Source organism: Euprymna scolopes, chromosome 17, assembly GCF_053919585.1.
Source record: "Euprymna scolopes isolate OS-2025 chromosome 17, ASM5391958v1, whole genome shotgun sequence".
In the NCBI taxonomy this organism is placed as follows: Eukaryota; Metazoa; Mollusca; class Cephalopoda; order Sepiida; family Sepiolidae; genus Euprymna; species Euprymna scolopes.
Genome location: NC_136498.1, coordinates 112576850 through 112594958, shown reverse-complemented (window position 1 = coordinate 112594958; position 18109 = coordinate 112576850). Strand labels below are relative to the sequence as shown.

General features: G+C 33.8%; 1 protein-coding gene and 1 pseudogene across 9 annotated transcripts in view; both read right to left on the bottom strand.

Moving 5' to 3' along the window:
• The window catches only part of LOC145296892 (focal adhesion kinase 1-like), an 890147-nt gene that overhangs the window by 759225 nt on the left and 112813 nt on the right, over nt 1–18109 (bottom strand). The gene's annotated exons all lie outside the window — the stretch shown is intronic.
• LOC145297171 (U2 spliceosomal RNA) lies at nt 13726–13866 on the bottom strand (annotated as a pseudogene).

The window sequence follows — 18109 nt, the reverse complement described above, 5'->3', positions numbered from 1 at the left end:
TATAAAAATATAAAGTGTTGTTTTGTGGTTTCACAAGTAACAACAGATGTCTCAATTGGATGGTGCTGGTCGTTTCATGGTTCGTCACGGAGCAGCAGGAAGATAGAAGAACTCTTCAAGAAAAAAGGTATGAAGCATGTATTATTCTTCTTATATATGAACTGTAAAAATATCCCATGTGATAAGTCTGATACAACATGACTCAGTTTACACGTCAATATCATATCCTCCTGGCTAACCAACATACATACGATTTATACGTTTATTATCTGTCCGTTAAAAGAGCAATATCTCACATCCACTAGATAACACATAATACGTTTTAATATATCTCTCTCTTATATCAACATAGATTATATTAACCTCCTATAATATACAACAATAATACCTCAAATCGATCTCCCATGAGATTGAAAAGCTATTCAAAAACTTGATCACTCTCTCTGCTTATTCAGTAAAAAGAAAATTGTTTACCACATCACACTAGTGACTTCTTGTCTGTGACGTAACTGCCTGGACATGTAAGTCTAAACTCAACTTCAAATAGAAAAATCCCACTATTTAATTTTAACCTTAGTGAAAATTTCCAATTCTAATTTTTTTTTTTTTTTAACACACATACATCTAAAAACTGCTACAATAAAAATAATGACAATCACACTTATCAAGGCTGAAGCCACTCAAGGAAATACGACACAAGAGGAATTTATTTATTTATTTATTTATTTGCAGAATTATACTCATCTTCATCGTTGTTGTTCCACCACGTTTCGACCAACTCATCCTTCGGCCTTTTTCAGGTGATTTAGCGCAACAGAATATGAATGCTGAGTCTTGTAACAGTATCCCGAATAAATACACAAATTACTCATCTCAAAGGATTCCAAGTTGGTTGGTTGATTTACGGCACATCAACCCTTTTCAGGTTATTTAATGCCGACTCCATTGATTTAAGAAAAACAAAATTTTTAATAGAATATATTTTTTTTCCAAGTCGGTTTCTATTTAACCCATAGTTGGGACACTAACAGGTACTACCACTCCGGGTCAGAGTGGACCTGGGAGCAATGGCAATTAAGGGGTGGCTCCACACTTCCAAGAGCCCGCAAGCTGGGTTCTCACCATCGGATATAGTTTAAGGTCATATCCAGGACCACCAGTCAGGAAGTGAGGAAAGATAGAAAGAGAAAAAGGAAATGGGGGAAAAGGTGGGTTGTTTTTGTTTTTGCAGAACATAATTAAGTTTTGTAAAAGAAAGAAAAATAAAAAGCATGAATGTTCAGTGCATTTCATCTCAGGAAGCCAATATCTTCAGACAGCCTGGTCTAGTAGCACCAGACAACAACTATGAAGATGAGGACAACAGTCCACAAAAAAATGGGGCCTCACCATCGGATATAGTTTAAGGTCATATTCAGGACCATCAAAGGATTCCAATAAAAAAAATATATAAGATGAACGAACTTGTCAAATTATCAAGATGAAAAATAGAAAAGAAATTGTTTTTTTTTTTTAATTATCGATTAGATGTAGCGATTCCAAACACGGACATTAACCAAAACACATCATTAAAAGTGAAAAGAAAATTTGAATAACAAATGCTGTCTAAAAAAAAAAAATCATCCAAACGGATTTTTTATTGTTGTTTCTTATTTTTCAGGTGTATTTTTAAGCATTTATTTATATTTTTATTTAATCGTGTTTGTTTTTATTTACTGCTTTTTTTTTTGTTAATTTTCAAATTACTAACTCATTTTATACCCTCGTTTTTTACACAATAATTCAACATTTTTTTGGATTCTGTGTTGGCTATAATTAGCATGTGTCGGATGCTAAGAAAAGGAAAAAAAGGCAGATAAAAATGTTGAATTATGACAGTCAATTTAATAAACTATATAAATAAAACAGTAAATTTATATATGCGTGTTTGTTTGTGTGTAAATATTTAACCGATAAATTCTAAGATTACTGGTCACATAACACTGAAATTAACAGGAAATAGTAATTATACACCAAGGATAGTTTATAACGAGTCAAATCTTTGTTTGGATGGATGAATAACACGTACTGAAATATGTCGGCAAGTTGAAATGTAAAATGTTCATTTCAACTTGTCAACATATTTCTGTTACTTTTGCGCATGTGCAAATTAATTCATAGCTTGAAGTGGTTTAATTTTAAATATTTCTTATTTCTCTGTCGATAACTCAAATGGTAAGGAAAGTGCCCGGAATACTAAATGTTTTGGTTTTAATTCTAGCTGATGGTACCTAAGTCATTTTTTTCAAAACTTATATAGGGTGGAATGATACAATTGTTGCACTAGAAAAGATGATATGATTCCATTTCCATCTGATGAAAACCGGTTTTCTTTTTTGTTGCAGACCATCTACTAGTCGGCCAGTTGTGCAAAAATCTCAAGAGCAATAGAAGCCTTCTATCATATTTGAAAGTGACACGATGTTCAACAAGCGAGATCGGAGATGCACCACTGTACAACTTATGCTCTCTACCGATTCAAGTTATGACAACAAGACCATGCCAGCACCCTCAAAATGTATCACTAGATTACCAGGAATAACACGGATGTGCTCAGGGTGATGAAAACAAGCAGTTCCGACCACGGTTATGGTCTTTGGTGTGATTTCAAGTGAGGGCCACATTATGCTACCTCACATCTTCGAAGTCGGCTTAAAAATCAACACCAAAGTATACTTGGATATGCTGAAGAGTCTGGTGATCCCCTGGTGCAACCAGGTGGCCGCTGGCAGACTCTGACGCTGGCCCACAAGTCCAAATAGACCCAGTCTTGGTTTCAGAAGGAGTGCTACGACTTTGTACCCTTCTTTTACTGCCCCCTCCTTCCCCGACTTAAACCTGCTGGACTAATTTGTTTGGTCATACATCAAGAACATCACCAACATGACCTCCCACAACACCAAAGCCAGCTTGATCGCCGCCATCCGCCGAGTATTTGCCGACGCTTGTGGAAGAGGCTGCTCCCAGTTCCGGACCCATATCGAGGCAGTGATTGAGGCTGAAGGCGGCTACATTGAATAAATGTCAACTCTACTACATAATCAAGTTATCTGAATTGAATTTTTTAATAAAATTTTTAAAACAAAGCTGTAGTGTTGTTTTCTTTAGGGGGACAACTTTATCGTTCTACCCTGTATATTTTTGGAAATCTTCTTAAGACTTTTTATGCAATTTGCATATGTGACTTTATGCAAATTACCCACTATTACTTCAGGAGAGGATATATATAAACACTAAAAAAAAAAAAAAACTTTGGACCAGAGATTTTCAAAAAAGAATTTACCAAAAGGACGAGCACAGTTAAAAAATAAATAAATAAATAAAATAAAATAAAATAAATAAATAAAAAATTTACCAAAAGGACTTGAGGAGCTCAAAAAGGATTTACTGAAAGGAATGAAAGCACTTCTAGCCTCTGTTAGCTAATTTTCTTCAACAAAAAGAACATCTCTAGAACAACCGTTTTGGAAACTACCAAACTTTAAACTGACATAAATATTACCCTTTATTGTATTTGAAATTATGATTGAAAATAATTTGTTTTTGAATGCAATAACTTGTTGGTTTTTAATTGCCTTCGTTCAAAAAGAACGGAAGGTTTGTTCTTTTCTATTAACAAAAAAAAGTGTAAGAAATAATTAACTCAAGAAAATTTCTAACAGCATTAGGTATTCAGATGCTGCAAAAATAATGTCGTTTTTGGCGTATATATATGTCTGATAAAAAACGACGTTATTTTTACACCAACCTAATCCCTATATATATATATATATATATATACAATGAACTCATTTTTCCCTTAAGATTTTGATCTTAATAGGATTAAAAATCAAGATATTTCATGCGAATGTAATATGCACAAACTGCAGCACAACATCTGAGGTGTGTTATAGGCATATTACCTCTCCACTTCCTCGATTATCGTAGATTCCTATATTTTTTCTGCTGAGAGTTAACTGACACAATCAGTTAAAATCAATGGAAGTAGTAAAATCCTTTCTCTCTAATTAATTCCTCCTTCCCCCGCCACCACTTATACTGTTTCCAGGATCGTTCACAAGGGACAGTTACGAAGGAACACTGGTTTGAGTTTTCTTTACTTTGTAGTTGCTTAAAAAAACTGGAATTGAATTTTACTGTGCCTTTCCGTTCTATGCTTTCTACTGGGTGAAACACACCATGGACTTAACCGAATTGAAGGGGTTTTTTTTATGCCATTTTTTTTTTTTTTTTTTTGCTTTTCACTGTGTTTTTTTGTTTTTGTTTTTCCAAACACGTTCATTTTCTCCCTTTATTTTGAGTTTTTGTTTTTCCGATGTCTTTTTTAAAGAAGTTTCACATTTGTTCGCTGTTTTTTTTGTTTTTTGTTTTGGTTTTTCTGATCTTTTTAAACATTTAAACAGGGTTATTACTTTGGTTATTCTTTAGTTTACCTCCCTCCCTTTACACACACATCTCCAAACACCCGTGGAACGCCAGGTACCCCCGCTATTACAATATAATATTCAATAGAGAATTGGCTCTGTAATAATACGAAATCTGCATGAATTAGAATGCACGTATATAATTGTATTTAACGACCGTATTTCATTTATTTCTATTTTTAAAAAAATAATTTTTTTTTTTTAGTACAAGTCAGACAATCTAACCCCCCTCCTCGTTCAACTGACTCCTGAGACAAGGAATTTGACATACATCAATCATATTGTTTTAAATAACGGTTTTTGTCCTGTAAGAAAATCCGCCATGACAGCAAAATATTTCTAATTTTGTAATCAGCATAAAACACTTCAAAACATGTACAGTCCTCAAAAAAGAAGAAAAAGTAATTTTTTTTTTTTTTTACTTTTCATGACATAGCTGTGTTTTTTCTTTTTCTTTTTTATAAACTCATAAATGAATCAAAATCCATGCTGGAAACCCCACCATTTTTCGACTAATCAGTTACCTCTTGAGGCCATGACGTCAATATAAGACAGATTCATTTTCTACATGAAATTAATACCTGGGACTTCTATTTAGCTGTGGGAGATGACAACTGGGAGTAAACATGAAGAAATTATGGTTTCCTGGTTTTCAATCAACAAATAAAATAATCAATCAATCAATCAATAAAATAATTCTCGATTATTAAAGAATTTTTTGTTTGTTTGTTTAGAATGATTAAAAAACACAGGAAAAATTTCTATGTTTGAATAAAAAAACAAAAACTTATTTCCTTTCAAAATATACCAACTTTTATTAGATTCACATTAAAAAAAGATCCTTGACATTCTGTTTAAATAATAAAAATTCATTTTGTTTGTAGAATAAACTAGCAAGGAGACCCGACGTTGCCCAGGATTGAATGAGAATCAACAAATGCTCCACACCATACTTTTGTCATCGAAATTGATAAAACTACCCATTTTTCAATAAAATCGATTGATTGCCTACTCCAGTTGGGGGGGGGATCCACTGTGGTACACTGGGCAGAAGCTTCACGTGCTTCCCCACATTGACTTCGTCCATAATACATTATAGTCTACATTGCACTGTAGAGAACCTGCTGATTTTATAAAATTATTTTAAGATAATAATTGTAATTCAAAATGTAAAAATCAAGTATCATGGTTCAGTTGTGCCCTAAACAGAAGCTTTCATTTCGAATGTGCCCGTCTTATCAAAGAGCCTACTGTTGATTTTATACATTGGACCCTTCTGCTAGTGCGGTGATAAAAATTCTCAAATGCTCTTGTGATGTCAGGCCGTGTAAGGGTGTTAACTTTAGTCAAAATTGGACCATTCCTTTTTTAATTGGATGTTTTTGATTATCGATTTTCAATACTTGCCAGAGGTATTCTGATAAAAACCCTATGTAAGAACACTCCCAGACACAAAGTATATTTGTGTCAAATTTTAAAAAATCGGTCCATTTTGGAATATGTAGGGAACAAACTCACACGGACAAAGTGCCTTTTACATATAAGTAGAGATCCGTTGACAAAATGACTTTTAAAATTTTTCTGATAATTTTGATAGAAAATTAAATTAAAGTGAATTAACTTTTTTTTGCATCTTCTTTCCGCTGTGTTTGTTTTTGGTGTGACCCATTTTGAAATATGACATCTTCGCTTCTTACCTGTATCTTGCACTTCAAGTGAGTCCAGAGGCTGGCAATGCAGATGGTGCATGTGCTCCGCAGAAAGTCCTACATGCAACAACTTGAAACCTTGACCAGTACTCTTCGGAGTTTAGACAACTGCGTGACAAACTTGTCCTCATCTTTATCGCATCACGTACGTCAACTACAAGTACAAATTGTCACGTGATCTCTATTTTTTTTTTTTTTTTTTAAATTGAAATTAATGATCAGTTGAGCTACAAACAAATGGTATTTATTTGCTTCATCACGAGAGCAAAATGTGACACAAGGTCGTTTTTACAGTGGGGGATAACCAGTTCCCCAAAAAGGGGCACTCTGGAAGTAGGCAAAAATAAAAATTGCCTTAGTATAGAAGGGTTTCCTCCATATTGACGAAGGATAAATTAACTTAAGGGTAGCATCAGAACAGATACTACATTTTGATCTTAGCCCAAAGCTACAAACAAATATACTGAATGGATAAAAAATTCGGTTTATATTAAGGCTAAAGTGTTTCATTATGCTCAGATGGCCAAGTCCATTCTTTGAGTTCTGATTGGCTGCTAATTGATGAGTCGATAATCTAAAAATGCCAATTTGATTCCACATTCTTCACACAAGTTCTGCAGAGAGGGCTTAATGAAAATTCAGGCATTTGATGGCCTCCATTCAGTCTCAAAAGACAAAGGATACCCCCTGTAGGGGCAACTGCACAGTAATTATGAGGCTAAGGTTGCGCAATCTCTAAACCACATCTCTCCAGAATCGGTACTGTTTGGGTCCAGTAGCAAGGAAAAGTCCAGGACGACTGGAAACAATGCCGAGATAAGGAGAGAGCACCTGAAAGTCCCAAATAGCCACCCATTTAGTACTGACAAGATTCAACGTTGCTTAACTTCGGTGATCCCACGGGAACTGGTGCGTCAACGTGATTATGCCATATATAGGCATTGTATCTGAATCATTAGAACTCTTCTTTTTTTATTCAGGTCGCTGGGTTGTGGAACAAGCTACTAAAAGCTATGGTCACTCTGCAGACGTTTGAATGTCTAAACAGTCTAAGGTGATCTTGGATGCATCATGGTTGTTCATCTTTGCACGATTACTCATGCACAAAACTATTCTCTGCAATTCCATGACTTGTTTTTAAGTGACTTTAACTTTATGCTTATCTTTTGCAGATATATTAAACTGAATGAAATGTGTCAAGAAAAGCACCAGAACATTCGCCAACATGAACCCAACACGGATTCTGACAGTAACGTTGTTACGGCTTAACACGGATTCTGACAGTAACATCAATACAACCAAAAACGGACTCAGACAGTAACGTCGATATGACCCCAAAACGGACTCTGACAGTAACGTCGATATGACCCCAAAACGGACTCTGACAGTAACGTCGATATGACCCCAAAACGGACTCTGACAGTAACGTCGATATGACCCCAAAACGGACTCTGACAGTAACGTCGATATGACCCCAAAACGGACTCCTGACAGTAACGTCGATACGACCCACCTTGAACAGCTTTGACATAGTTGAAACATGATATTCACAACATGGTTGAATATTCACTGAAAACTGTTCAAACTAAAATAAACGATGTCGAAATCTTTTACCGACCATCGTGCGGTTTTGTAAGGCAAGTTAAACAATAATTAAAAGCAAAGGTTGGAGACAAGGTCGACAGAAAAAAACGGACGACAAGCAGCAGCAGCAGCTAAATCCCAATTAATAATTGAATGCTAAATTGTCGAGAGTTTTTGTTATTATGCGGCAGAGTGTGAAAGAAATGTCAACGAAAATTACTTTTGTTGTTTCAATTAAAACCAGGATCAGTTGCAATGGTGGCACTCTTGAAAAGAATGTCGAGTTTACGGTTAGAATGTTGATTGCTTTAAAACCATTTTTTGTCAAGCGAAGGAATATTAACAGAAAAATAAAAATATGGCGGAATCATAGAGAAAGTATAAAATGGGTCTTGGGTTTATTTTCAGCGGCCTTTTGTTTCCTTTTTATCCTTTAGTTCTCACATTCCATGAGTGAGGTTTCTGACAAAGGGAGAAGAATTATTATTTTCTAAGTCACAACATTATTACTGACTTGTTATTAACCTTGAAGCAGTATTATTTGTTTTTTTTTGGGGGGGGGTAGCCTCTTACATAAAATGGCTTGATGCTTTTTTTTTTTTTTTTTTTCTGCTGTGATCTTCCGTCTTGGTGTTGTTGACGGCGACGAGTCTCGGATGTAATAAGGATCTATTTCTTTTTTTTCTGTTGATCCGAGGAATGCAAAAGCATTTGAAAGTTTAAATTTGAAAATGTTGAAAAAACACACAAAAAAAAATGCTTTTTTGTTTGTCTGTTTTTAGTAAATAAACATAATTTTTATTTTAATGCAAATCTTCCGCATTTTGTTTGTCTTTCTAAACATTTTGACAAATTTAAAAACTTTCGAATGCTTTCTAACGAGGCAAATCACATGAGATAATAAATATATGAATTATTCAGGTCTACGATGATGAAATAATTGGAAGATGGCATCAAATACTTAACCTGAAGATTTATACAGACGGCCCGATTAAACGAAAACATTTGGTGGTTCTTCATTATCGTAGCAAAATCCAGTCGGTAAAAAATTATGTATTCATTAAAAAACAAAAAAACAATTACTATTTTTATCAATTTCAACAAAACGCAACGTTATCTACCTAATTGTCATGTCATAATTTGTTAAATATTACTGCATCGTTACATAAAGGATGTACTTTGTACAAATAGATGATTGCATGACATCTACCATTAATTGTAACAAGACGGACTGAGTTACTTCCCCTGACTTGATGCTATTAATTTATTAATTATTTATTAAACTTGAAATTTTTTCGAAAACTATTTTCATTAATAATCAGTTTTCTATCTTATCGTTTTTCGTAATTGTTGGATATTTTCATTACTGCGACATGATAATTCAGTAGGTACCGTTCAATATTTCAATTTTCGAATTTCACTATTGATAACGAAAAAGAACAAAATCTTTTTGTCTCTGGAATCTACTTGTAGTTTCATATGCATTAATTTGCATATCAATGAAGTTTCGAACCGCCCTCCAAAAAAAAAAAACGTTATAAAAAGTTAAAAAAAAAAAAAAAAAAAAAAAAAAGTATTTGGGTGCCATCAGCGAGAATCGAAACCGAAAGCAAAACTGTAGCATTCAAAGCTGGTGACGTTACCACTGTATCAACGTGACACTCATATGAACTGATTAAAAGTAAACCAAGATGAATGTACAAAATGTATAACGATTTTTTTTCAGTTCTAAACTCTTTTTGACTCCTTAAAAATCTATTTTAATGGCTAAAGACCCATAAAAAAACGGTCCATAAAAATCCAATCATTAGTGCCACTCTGCGACTTTTAGTTTCGGAAGAGATAGAGTTTGAAAATATGGATACAGACAGGCAAACAGAGTGCCTTTTATATATTAGACTAGCAGAGAGACCCTACGTTGCCCGGGATTGAATAATGATTAACAAATATTTCACACTCCTATATTTTTATTGTCATCGAAATCTGTGAAATCTCCCGAGAGAAAGCTTCACATGCCTCCATGCAGTAACTTAGTCCAAAATATCTTTATTCTGCAGAGAATCTACAGTTTCTTTTATAAAATTATTTTATATAAACTTCTTTTCAGTTAACAAAAAAAAAAAAAAAAAAAAAACATTAAGAAATTTATGTGCAGTGTTAGAACCTACAGACCATATCATGTAAAAAAACTATCAACTTACCCACAGTAGAATTTTCACGGCCCATTGTTCTATCATTGTTGCTAAGCGATATGGAAAAAAATGGCTTTACCGAGGATAGATAAATTAAAATAACAGTTTCGATTATCGGTAATTATTGGGGGTATTCTGAGAAAAAACTCAACCAAGATCACTCCCAGACTTATACACTAAAGTTCTGTAAATTTTAAAGAAAATCTGTTCAGCCGTTTTAGAGTCTATAAGGAACGAACTCACACACTCAGACGAAGTTGCATTCATATATTATAGAGATATGGCCGAAGAAAAAAAATGAGAAAAGAAATGATAAAAAACAATGTCAGTGTTTGGTGAAAAGTCTCTTGAGGCAAGAGGCAGGGTGGGCGAGTACTAAGGCAGGTTTCACTGGAGCCAGAATTCTACTTGAGCAAAAGGAAAGTTTATTGATTTGGACTAGCCATTGGCTCTTGAATAGTTTTCTTGCCATATTCAGATGCTATAGCATTACCCAGCCATATTATCGCTGACTGCATCTGCCAGAATTGATGATACCATTGGCGTGGGGACAGACAGGCAGCATTAACCATATATAAAAATACTTTTTGATTACCAAAGCCTATATAATATAAGCAATGTTTAGCCTGGTCAGTACTAAAGTGGGTGACCATTTGGGAATTCCAGGTGCTGCATGTGCTCTCTGCTTATCTCGGCATTGTTTCCCTTCAGTCTTGGACCTTTCCTTGCCACTGGATTCAAGCAGTGCCGATTACAGAAAGAGTTTGTTTGGCGATTCCAGGACTCTTCTCTCACAATCAAACACGCAGCTACCTTACATGGGGTGTCCATTGTCTCTTGAAACTGAACAGTCTGTTTCGATGGGTATTAGTGAAATAAATGCAGTAGATCTGAGTCAAATCGAATACAGCACGCCATATCCACAAAACCCTTTGTCCGGTTTTGAGGTGAGGGCAGATATATATATATATATATATATATATATATATATATATATATATATATATATATATATATATATATATTAGTAGAAATGGTAATTAATAAAAACTCTGTAAAGTCTGAGGAAGCTACGGACGGCCAAAAAAACGGCCGGGTAGTTGAAACAATAATGTAACTTAACAGAAAGATACGGTAATAAAAAATAAAACGTATATATATCTATATAGAGAGAGATAAATAAAAAGGAACAAACCGTATTATGTGTTCATCAACGTTTCGTCTTTATTTCGAGACTTCCTCTGGATGAATGAGATTAAGAAACCAAAAAATATACCAGTACAAAATATTTGAATTGAAATTGCTGAGGGTTTTATTCCTCCCTTCTATAGTTTAAACATAAACCATTAAAAAGGAAACTTTCTAAAAGAAGACCAAAATACACTTCTAAAGTATATTTCCCTTAAGCATAAATTAGATAAAAGGGATAAATAAGGGGTGGGTCAGAAAAAAAAAAAAAAACCCTGTCGAGAAGTCTCGAAATAAAGACGAAACGTTGATGAACACATAATTACGGTTTGTTCCTTTTTATTTTCTCTATTTTGTCGGAATACTATTTCCATTATTTTCATCATATATATATATATATATATATATATATATATATATATCTGCGTTGTTTTCAGTCGTCTATCAATTCTTCTTGCCACAGGACCCAAGCAATGCCAATTCAGAAGAGGTGTGATTAGAAAATTGCACAATCCTTGCAGCTACTCCTACAAGGGGGTATCCATTGTCTCTTGAGACTGAATGGAGGCTTTGCATATACTATGAACGGGGTCTATCTTAACACTTTCATAATTTACTGTTAATATGAAGCTCTATTAGAAAGAATACCGAGTTCTTTATATCTACAAACAGAAACATTCATTTCAGATGCACCTCTGTCATATCAGAATGCTGTTAATTTAATAAACCGGGCCCTTCTGCCTGTGTGGTGATAAACTTTGCAAATGTACTTGTAACATTAGACTGTATAAGGGTGTTAACTTTGGTCAAAATCGGATTGTTCCTTTGGAATTGGATTTTTCAATTATCACCAAAAAACTCTCAGATATAAAGTACATTTGTGTGAAACTTCAAAAAAATCGGCCCAACCGTTTCAGAGTCCATAGGGAACTCCCTCTTTTTCTCTCTCTCTCTCTCTCTCACACACACACACACACACACACACACACACACACACAAAGTGCCTTTAAATATAAGTAGTGAATATTCTATTTTTAATTTATGTATTGGTTAAATAGTAACTGGATTGTGTCTACATTTTGTTAATGGGGAAGTGGTATTTTCTGCTGGAGAGTCATTAATTTAACAGCTACATGGTAAATAGCTGATGATTTCCGTTTTCTATTTCACAATTTAAGTTTCACTGTTATATAGTTGACTCCTCTTTTGTAATTGTGTTAAGTCTGCGATGTATTGAATTTAGTATTCTTATGAATTCAAACTACATTTTTTTTTATTTTATATTTTTTTATATAAAATATGAAAAGCTTCTTTAATATATATATATATATATATATATATATATAAAGATTTTTATGGGTACATAATTTTATAACACTTTTGAAAAAGACCGAACGTAGTGTCATAATTGCTGGTTTTTTTTTCCTCCCTTCTATAGTTTAAACATAAACCATTAAAAAGGAAACTTTCGAAAAGAAGACCAAAATACACTTCTAAAGTATATTTCCCTTAAGCATAAATTAGATAAAAGGGATAAATAAGGGGTGGAGCAGAAAAAAAACCCCTGTCGAGACGTCTTTCAGCCAACCCTTTTCAAGATTAACGCAAGCAATGGAGGAGAAAACATCGTTTAAAAACGTGGTCAAAAGACCATAAATTAATAGCGAGAGTAAAAAAAAAAAAAAAAGAGGGGAGGGGATTATATAGGGAATAGGAGAAAAAAGACAGAGCAACAATCTCAGTGAATACCCATAAGTTCTAAATTATGAGTATATTCTCTTTGCTTACACAGAGATGGTTGGCGCAAATTAATGGATACAGCCTTGAAAATTTTTAAGTGAATTCTCGAGTGCGTTCTGTGTACAACCGAGAAAGTTACATCCGTGTATCCTTCAGTGCAAATTTGGCACTGTAATAAATGTTCACTAATATATATATTAATGTTGGGACGATTAATCAGAATCAGGAATCAGAGAAATCAGGGCTTTTTTGGGTATCAGAATCAGTATAAAAAGTTTGAGTCAATTTTCCGATGCCAAAACCGATTCCTTAAATCATTAACCCCCTCACAAGTGTGTTTTTACATTTGAGAAAATGTAGGCACATTTCAGATGTGTTTTAATGGTAATTGAGACAAAATAATACTTTTATAGTTAAATATTTAGAGATTTAAGAATTGGATATTGTATCAGAATCAGGAATAATATTGGTATTGTCCCATCACTAATATTTATATATATATATATATATATATATATATATATATATATATACATACATACACACATTCTAAAAACAATATTAACAAGGCCGATAGCCATTAGTCGTGTGCTCTTGTGTAATGAATGAATGCGTGAATGTAGGATTGACATGAAATTCTTAAAGATAAACTAAAATGACTGAAAAATGGGCTGAAATGACTTATATAAATAAATAAAAAAGTAAATGACTTAGAATGACTTTAATGAACTTAAGGATGAACTGAATGACCTTAAGAATGACATGAATGCTTAAAAAATAACTGGAATCCTTCAAAAACAACTTGAATGATCTGGAGAATGACTTGAATGGTTTTGAGACTGACTGGTTGTAAAGTGCGTGATCATTTTACATTAAATTAATACAGAAAAGTGATCCCCCACTTTATATCACAAATTACAAACATAAGTACAGCATGTAGTAAGAACAGATACTACACTTTGATCATGGCCAAAAGGCCAAGAAAAGGGTATTTATTTGCTCCCCCACCGAGCAAATTAGGCACAAAGCCAATTTTTAATGTGAGGAGTGAAGGGGAAATGGGGACCAACTCCTCGAGGAGTAAGGGAGCGGGATAGTGACAATTGGTATGAAGGGTTGCCCCTACATTGACCAAGGTCTTATATGTGGGGTTGTCCCCACATAAGGTCTTTGCTTGTAGTATCTGCCGGAACAGATACTACACCTTGAGGTATTTATTTGCTCCCCCTCTGAGCAAATTAGGCACAAGGCCGATTTTTAAAGTGAGGAGTGAAGGGGAAATGGGGACCAACTCCCCAGGGAATAGGGGAGCTGGATAGTGACAATTGGTATGAAGGTTTGCTCCCTCATTGACCAAGGTCTTATATGTGGGGTCGCCCCCACATATGGTCTTTGCTTGCAGTATCTGCCGAAACAGATACTACACCTTGATCTTGGCTAAAAGGCAAAGAAAAGCTCAAAAAAGCTAAGAACAGCATCTATTAACAACAGACCTTTGGTCTTAACCAAAAAGGCCAAGCACAAAAGTATTACGGACAGACCGACTGACCGACGGAGTGACTTATAGAGTCGCTTGCACGTGAGTAAAAAGAGAGAGAAGAAACACTTGGAGGTAATAGTGTCAGCTTTGTATTGCCTATAGCATTCCTAAAGACAACGACGACAAAGAAAAGACAATGCCGAATAAGGAGTAAAAAGAGTAGGAGTAATAATAAGATGGCGAAAAAAAAAGGAAACAACGAAGAAGAAAAAAAGAGACAAAAAAGCAAAAGAAATAAGAATAATTAGAAAGAAAAATAAGTAAATGGGGGAAGATTTAACTTGGAAAAAAAAAAGGAGAGTTTTTTTTTTTAAATATAATGAAATAAAGACAAAGAGAAGGATAGAAAATGGTAGAAGAAGAAGAAGGGGAGGAGAGAGAAATGGTGAAAGAGAGAGGGAAGAAAAAGAGACTAAAGGGAAGAGTATAGAGAATGGTTAGAGAGGCAAGACAGGAGAAAGGGGGTAGTTGTTTTGATGTGAACAACAGATGAATAAAAAAAAACAGTCCAGGTTCTTATGAAAAGCCTAAATTCAGTACCAAGACAATTGGATTGACGCGAATTTTAAAATCGAAAATATGTTTAATCAACTGCGCATAGTTAAGCGCGGGAACTGCGCTCAATCTCGAAGCGTCTTTTGTATATGGAGATGTCAAATGCCTGGTTTTCATCAAGATATTAAAAAACATCAAAATCTTATCCTTTTTTTTTTTTCACCTACACATTTTCCCGATTTTATTCTTTACCAGAGATAATTATAACGAACGTAAAACATTGGATTTTGTAAAAAAAAAAAAAAAAAAAAAAATTGAGCTCTCTAGGAAGTTGGTAGTGCAAATGTAAACAAAGAGGCGCAATAATTTCTCTTGCTTTGTGGCGGGCATGATATGGCATAAGAAATCCCGACTGTTTAGCAAGATATTGAGTTTCCAATCGCAAAGTGAAACACCACATCTAGCTACACTGATGCGCCATGATAGAGTGAAACATGTGGCTGCTACCATTAGCGATAATGCAAAGGTTTTGATAAGAACGAACGGAGTACTTTTTTACGTCTGATATTGTTTATATAAACATCAAGATTTTATTTGCTTGCGGTTTGTGCTGATGACCTAACGATTAGAATCTCTGAATGTCGGGAAAAAAAAAAAGATTTTCAAAATGAAATACCCATGTTATAGGCTTGAAGTCAAATTATAAACAAACATTTATTTGTTTGAAGTTACTAATAATTTCGACGTAACGCGTCTTCTTCAGATTATTATTTTTTGCTTTGTAGCATGTTGTTATAAGCAGGAAGACAACGTTATCTATTTTAGTAGTTTAATAACGAATTTTTCTTTTTAATTAAAATCGCTCGAGACAAGTCACTTTCTATTGGGAGCTAACAAAAAATTAACAAATAAAATAACACTTTAAAAACTAACCAACGATAAGTGTTACAAACATCGCCCATGGAATGTAAGAATTAAAGGACAGGGATTGGCACTTGTGCACTAGTGTGTAGGTACAACATTTTTGGCTTTCAGTTGGCACATTTAGAGAGTGCATAGCAAGGGTAGATAAATTAAATTTCAGGACCAAATCGAAAATTTCACAAAATAAATGCACGTTTTTTTTTTTTTTAAATAGATTTAAAAAAATATATAACACAAAATAGAGTTTTTTTTTAATACGAATTAGTTTTTTTTTTTTGTAGCAAAGGCAAAATTCCGAAATTTTTAAACGCATATGTTTTTTTTTGTTTTTTTGTGAAAGATTTTCTAACACATTTGTTGAATTAAAATAAATATAAAATAGAGCTTTCTGCCTCTGTTGTACGCTTGTCTTCCGCTGCTATCCACTCTTCAAATGCCCCAAATGAAAACCTAAAATAGTTGTACTTTCGTACTAGTGCACAAATGCCCAAAGATTAATTGCGATCTCATCTATCTAGCCACACTGAAGTACTATGATACAGTGAAACAGCACCTGTGAATGAATGAATTTCCTCAGATTTCCAGTGCAATGAATAAATTTGTCCAGACGCCATAAGCAACGAATCTGTCTGAACTTCATGAACAACAAATTTGTCTAAACTCTGGCAACCCTATTCGCAACCATATATTAAGTATTTCCCGTCCTGCAATAAAATCGGAATTTCATTCAAGCCGGCTACGTTTAAACATACAAAAAGAAGAAGAAGAAGAAAAAGAAGAAGAAAGCCATTGCCTCTTTTTTCTCTTCTATTCATGTTATTTGCTTGTCATTTTTTCTACATGGCTAGTGTTGCTTTGTTATAGTGCCGTGTAAAAATGGCGACCCTCTGTTCTTCGTGCACAAGTGGCGAATGTTTGTTGACAGATGTTTTCGGTTCCATTACTTCCATACACGTCGTCTCAGTTTGTCTAACATTGCGTATTTTTGTAAATATTTTTTTTATTATTATTTATTTATTTATTTTTTTTTTTTTGCTTTTTGTTTGGATTTCTTAGTATTTTTCTCAGTCGAGAGAATATTCTATTATTATTATTATTATTATTATTATTATTATTATTATTATTATTATTATTATTATTATCATCATCATTTTATCTCGTCTTATTTTATTTCTGGCAAACAGACAACAATTAGCACCTTCGAAAGGTCACTTGGTCTTTACGTATTATCTCCCCCTTCTTTGCTTTATTCGCAAGGTACGGTAAGCTTAGAGAAATGAAAGGCGAGAGGGGGGGGCTATATATTAATACGTTACTACATTCGTTTTCTGTCATGCTTGATGTGGAGGAAATGAAGTGTGAGAGGAGATGAACGCATGAGTTGAGATGAGGATGAAGAAATGGAGGAGAGGAATAACTGCAAAAACTAGTTCATAATATATTAACAATTTAAAAACGAAACCAGTAGTTCATTTCGTTGAAATCTTCCAAAATTGCAGAGTCATCTCATCAATAGTCTTTTTGGGTGTTTTTTTGTGAAAAATTAAAGACATTTTCATATTTATTTTTTTTAATTTATAGTATGTTAATATTTATACGCATTGTTCATTGTTTTTTTTTTTTGCCCCCCCCCCTTTTTACTTTATTTTGTGCCACGCATTCATTGGAAAAAGAAACTTGGTGTGAAAAAGAGAAATAAAATAATACGAACAAGGAAGAGGGAAGGAACGGGGATAGAACAGAAAAAAGAAACGCAACTCCATGAAAATTTTCGATGAAAAACACAAACGCATATTATTAACAGCTAACAGGACCTGTGTGCCGACGCTGCCCCGTGGAAAAATGGCTCAAAGCTAGAACATATTTCATTGATAGAACCCCACCATTTCAAAAACAAAATGAAATGATTTTCTAGCACATTATCATAGTCAATAATTAAGGCCCCAACAGTTAAAAAGCAATGTTAAAAAGCACACTAATTATCGTAAAATAAATGCACGTCTACCCCTTCTAATGGAAAGTAAAGACTAAAAATTGTTTATGAAGAAATATTTTACTTAAGAAACAATAAACAGAAATGTTAAAAAGCATGTTAGTTAACTTAAAAAACAGTTTGCATATGTGCATGGCCTCCGCCCAATAAAGGAAAATAATAAATAAAGGCGGTTTATGAAGACATATTTAAATCAATCGAGAAACCATAGCATTGAAGATAAATCTTTATAAACCGAGGTAATTTCTTTTTGTTTTTCTGAAGTAAGCGGTAATGACCTG